We start from the raw sequence: 6,153 nt of genomic DNA on the forward strand, positions 1-6,153 counted from the left end.
GATTTAAAGGTTTCTGAATGATTTTCTGTCCTTTTTGTCATCCACACTATAATCAGTACTGAATATATATAAATATTACAGAAATCCAAATGTTCACTTATAAATGAGATTCTTCAGATACATAACTTGTGCAAACATAACTACCTCTTATGTTTTTATGTTTCTTCAGTGAACAAATATTAAACAAAAATGACAAAGCATTTCAACAATTCAGACCAAACTCAAACCAAACCAACAAACACCAACCTGTGCTGGAGGTCTGAACAACAAAAAAATGTTTCTGTGGTTAAAGTACACCATACATGACCTGATCTGAAGTCACATAATCTGCAAAACCAGAAAATGATGAAAATAAACCCACACTTCCTCCTTAAATATGTGAAATATTCTGCACCAAATCCTAACACCAAGTGCAGACTTCCCAACTGATCTGAACTACATGAGGGTTATTTATGGTCCAATTTTGGCTTCATAATTTTTTTTTTTGTAATAAAAAACACAATTTTAAGAATACTGATGTTGATTTGAACTTTTAGCAATACATGTTTAGCTTAGGGACTCAAGGAAGTAATTAATAAAACAGAGAAGGCACGGGAAAAACAAAGAAAATGCTCAATTCACTTTAGCTCCTCCTAAGTTGGATGAAAGACAATGAAAGAAATTTTGTGTTTTCTTAATGTCATTTTGTGGTTTCTAATGGAATGACCCAGAAATATTTCACCAAGATGATTACGAGCCATCTGAAGGGAAGTCCTGGATCATTTTGAGTATTTTGTGCAGTGTGGTGACAGTTTTTGCTCAGCAAATGGCTTCCTGTTCAGGGGTGTTAGTGTCATCTGCTTCCTGTATCTGAACACTGGACTCAGTTTCACTTCACTACAAAGAACAGCTGAGCGTCACATCATCAAACACAAGGTTTCTACACATTTTCCATCACAACTCTTAGCAAGTATATTTCTTTTTATTTTATTTCATATCGTTTTCAGAAAGATGGAAAACTGTGCAAAAAGCATTGCACTGTAGTTCACACCATGCAGAAAAGATTTACATTTCATGCAAACAGGTTCCTTCATATATTCTATGGTTTCATGAGATAAAATAACCTCTACATTATGTGTGCCAACAAATTTAAATATTGAACACTGATCAAAAAAAAAAAAAAAATCAGACGATAGCATCAAATCAATTAAACTTCTGGGATATTGATCTGGACAGTTAAGTAGCAGAGGGGGTTGTTTATCAGTTTAAGACTTTCTTTTTTTTTAGCAGTATATATTATATGTACTCCTGATAGTTGCATAAGTCACAAACCTATAGAAAAGTCCAGTTATGGAAATAAACGAATCAGTCCTCATAATGTTACAGCTGATCGGAGTTTACTGATACAGTAACTGGTTTGGTGTTGGTAATGAGTCCACCAAGCTGTTCAACACAAAGTGTTTCTTTACTATTTTTGCCATGATCTGACTTGTAAGCTGAAATTTGAAAACTGATGATGGTATGTGTGTTTATCTATGAATAACAAAAGACTTGAGTGGTTAATAGTGTTGCCTTAAAAATGTTTTTTCAAACCTAATGTAAATATGAATCACTGGACTTCATCCATCCAGGTTACAGAGGACATTTTCTGCATGTCCTCTGTTCAATCTCTGCTTGAAGTTTCTTAGTGTCATAGTGACACTTCTGTTGAATAAAAAAAAATATATTTCAAGAAATACTCAGAGAGGAGTTTGATACAATATCAATAAGAATTTTCCTTTAAATGTTGAACTTTTTGCAACGCTCTCTCTCAATAAAATGAGTTTTATTCATTTCTAAAGGCTCTTAATTTTTTTTATCCCTTCTGTATCACTTCACTGCTGTCTTTTAATGTGTGCCTTTATCAGACATGATATAAAGCTTGTATGACATTGAAAGTAGAGGCTGTTTTTACCAAGTCTGAAAAATCAAGTTTTAGTCACTGTGTACCTGCAAATCCATTTTTATTTGATATGATATTTTAAATATACTTTTATATTTAATTCCTAACTGTTCTTGTTTTAGCTGATTCATTGCTTTTTTATTTTGATGTATACAGTTATTCCTCATATTTTGTGGAACTACATTTTCATATTTTTATCACAACTGTGCATTTTATTGTGATTATTTTACTTCATTGAAAATGGGACCCTCATCTCTAAATAGAAAAGACAATGGATTGTGTATTTCAGTGTCATCTACTGTTGCCCTCTTTACCTGCACATGATGTTGCGTAGTTTCTCCAGGTTGGCTGTGGTGAAATAATAATAGTTGCGGTCACAGCGCTGCACATCTTTGTGTATTCTGTGGAGGTTGAGGGCAACTGTGTCCAGCAACTCAATCTGTATTAAAAGAAACATTATTTTACACTTGATTCTCATTTCTATTGTGTTTTTATCGGAGTGTGTCCGTTTGCTGCAGGTCAAAGATAACGAACTGTTTGAAGTTTCATGACAACCTCCTGTTTGATATGTTTGCAGACAATACGTACTGTGAGGGTGAAATCCCCACTGCAGCTGCTCCATTGGTCACCAGTTTGTTCAGCTGGAGGCACAGTCAGTCTGCAGTCAGAGAGTCCTAACATTCTCTCAGTCCTCCAGGAGTCCTGCCCTCCTCCCTGACCCCCCCTTCCTCCTCTGTGCTCTGACCGTCATCTATTGTGGACAGGATCTAGGAGTGAGCAGAGGGCACTGAGTAGTTTCTGGACGTCGGGAGACAAGAGTCAGGGGAATCAAACTCCACCAGAGGGCACTCTTCTGCTGGGAGGGTGGCAGGAGGGACCATGGTGGTCATGGTGGGAGTGCTGTCCTCGCCAACAGGGGTCTCCTGGCTCCCTGTGTCTGGCTCATCCACAGACAGGAAGACCTGATGAAGGATGAAAAGGATGAGGTTTATCATTTCACATAAAAACTGTTTTCTATTTTCAGTTCAGTTTGTGTTGGTGCATCTTTTTTCCTGCCTCCGGTTATGGCTCATCCTCCATCAAAAACATGTAGTTTTGCTGTAGGCTCATTTAGTACTGTAAAGATCATAGGATTAAATTTTTGCAGTGCTTGCATCATGTATTGCAGTGCTTGCGTTATGTATTGCAGTGCTTGTGTCACGCAATCAAACATAATCTTGCGGAGGCAATGTGATGAGAAAAGCATCACATGATGAACAGAGATCCATTTTAACTATGGAGAAACTTAACTGCTTACTACTACGACTACTACTACTACTACTACTACTTAAACTGAACTTAGAACTAGTAGTATATATTTTTTATCAGTTCAACATAGCGAAGACCCATAAGACAAATGTGGCATTTCCTTTGGATCTAAACTTTGAGTATCCATGTATAGCACTTCAATGTGGGTGCAAATGATAAGATGTATGTACGTAAGAATCACTATATCGTATTTTAATGTTGATTTGATGAACACAATAAGTGTTAAATCTACCAAATCGGTGGAAAATAATCAAGAAAACAGATAAAAATGCACAAAAGAAACAACTGATCGACCCAGTAAAAAGGTTCCATGACAGATTTTGGGTCCCGAGCTTACATTTAGAAAAAGCAGTTATTGCTGATTATTCCAGCACATCTGATCCTAAAACATCTAAATTATTTAACCATAGTGGTCTGTCAGGCAAAACAAGACAAACAAACTTAATAGTAGATGATATTGAGTAGTGTAGGATCATGGGAGTTATTTTCACTATATCATTCTTTCAAATGTCATATCAGCTTCTTTATCCAGTATTTACCCATAAACACAACAACACTATAAAAAGGAGACAAAGTAAAATGAGCAAAATTAGAGATTTTCTCTGAAACTGTACATTGCTGGAAACATTTGATGCAAGCACACAAGTCAACAAAGCATAACATACACCAAGTTTTTAGATCTTTTAATACATATCTGTGACATAGTATAGCTTTAATTTGGTTCTCTATAGATAGATTGTAGTTACAGGATGCTAGTTCAAGTTCATTGTAAAGGAAATATTTAATGTCAAATTTCCCTGGGGCTGAATTTTTTCAATGCTCTGATGTGAATACCTATCAATCAATTGATCAAATTTTATTTATATAGCGTCACATCATAACAAAAGTTATTTCATGACACTTTACATTTAGAGCTGATCTAAATCAAACTCTTAATTCTTGAGGAGCAACAACTTGATAGCAGTGGTTTACTGCCCTCGCATCGAGTCTCTTCTTTTGTATGCTAGACAGCTAGCTAACACGTGTGATGTAGGCTCCAGTGATGACAAGATAGTCCTTTTCTCTTGTTTGTCTTCCAACATCACTTTTAGAACGTGTAAAAAGACAAATGATTTCCAAGGAGACACATCTTGAGACAAAAGCACTACGTTCTGCACAAACCCGCTTCTTCGTTACATTCCCGTCATGCAGTATTCCCCGCACATGCGCTGTACACTCCATGTAAAAACTCAAAAACACTATTTATGTTTCACCACAAGAGGGCACCAAACCATTACAAATGAACACAGTTATAAAACTTCAGCTAACTTAAATGTACAGGCAGAATAAGTGGTGACAAAAAACTTCAGAGAGAGATTGGGGGGGTATATAGATGAACAGCAAACTAAACTATAAGTAGAATGGCAGTTGCTACTATATCTACCAATAACTAGTACAAATATCCATAACTGCTATCACTACTACTCCAAATACAAGTACTAACAGTGGGTATACTACTACTGAAGCTATTAGTACCAATAATAGAAACCTCTACCATCCATGTAACTATATGATAATCACTATCAAAACTATATTGCATTTCATTTATTCATTCATGTGCAGTTAGTTTTTGAATTTTGAATTTTAAAAATAAATATAGAGCACCATGAAGAAAAATCTCGTATTGCTTTGGAATTGTACTGTTACCAGGTTACTACGGAGGGTATATAGATACACTGGATGCGTTCTAAGGCTAACTTTTCAATCTCAGTCTGAGGGAGAAAAGCAACTTTTCTGAGCTCTTCAGAAGTCAGCGTTTAGGATAATAATTACAATCGACGACCAACAGAGACCAGCGAGGACACCTGCAGAAGACCAGAAGGAGGACCACACCAGCGAAGACCAGGACCAGAAGACCATCCAAGAGGGAAAACAACCAAGTACCCACCGAGGAAGGATCGACTGTCCACTATGAAACCGGTAAGAATAGCCATATTAACATATTATTAGTTAGAGTTAGCTGTGTTGCATATGTAGATTTTAGCTACGAGCTAAGGCTAAAATTTAAATATAATAAATAAATAAAGACATATATTGCAAGAAGGATAACAGCAAGTTTTATTGTAAAACTAAGAAATGTGTTTTAAGATAACGTACATAAAATACACAACTAAACCGTGTACTGTGGTAGTTTGGATTAAAAGAAAGATTAGCGTTCACGGCTAAGCCAATGCACTTTGACAGCAGTAGCTGCTATTATGCTAGCATAGCACTTAGCATAAAAACGGCAGAAAGGATTATCATTTATTCATTATATATTTTAATTCTAAATAATTAGCCAGGCTCTTAATTGGTAATTAGACAAAAATGATATGGCACTTTGGTTGCTAAGCGTTTCCAAACAAGTTTGAGAAGTAGCAAAATTTGCTGTTAGGGTAGTCTGAAAAGTTGCTAACCTTTTTAGCATCAGTGTGTGTCTCCCAACACAAGAACCAGAAGGTTAATGGGTCTGTGTGAATCAGCCGGAGGTATGAATGGTTGTTTGTGTATGTCAGCTATGGTGACACTCCAGGCTGTATCCGCCTTAGACTACTGATAGCCGGGAAGAGCCCCTTACAAGCACCATTATTAAACAATATGTAAAGTTTTAAATAAAACTAAGACTGATTTTGAAAAAAAACAGAAACTCTAAAGAAATACTGATGCAAACCTTGTCATGTTATTTGATAAAACTCAAACTAAGACTGATCTTGAAGAAAATCTGTGGCATATTTAGAAGAGTAATTATTTTTACATGAAACTGAGACAAACACCAAAGCGAAACTCATGAGAAATCACTCAATTCATCTAAGTAACAGTCAAAAGAAACATAAAACTGATTTAAAAAAAAATAGGGATTTTTCAAATAATATGACAAGTTTTAGATAAAAGTAAAACTTATAGTA

This window comes from Sphaeramia orbicularis, chromosome 14 (assembly GCF_902148855.1).
Source record: "Sphaeramia orbicularis chromosome 14, fSphaOr1.1, whole genome shotgun sequence".
Classification (NCBI taxonomy): Eukaryota; Metazoa; Chordata; class Actinopteri; order Kurtiformes; family Apogonidae; genus Sphaeramia; species Sphaeramia orbicularis.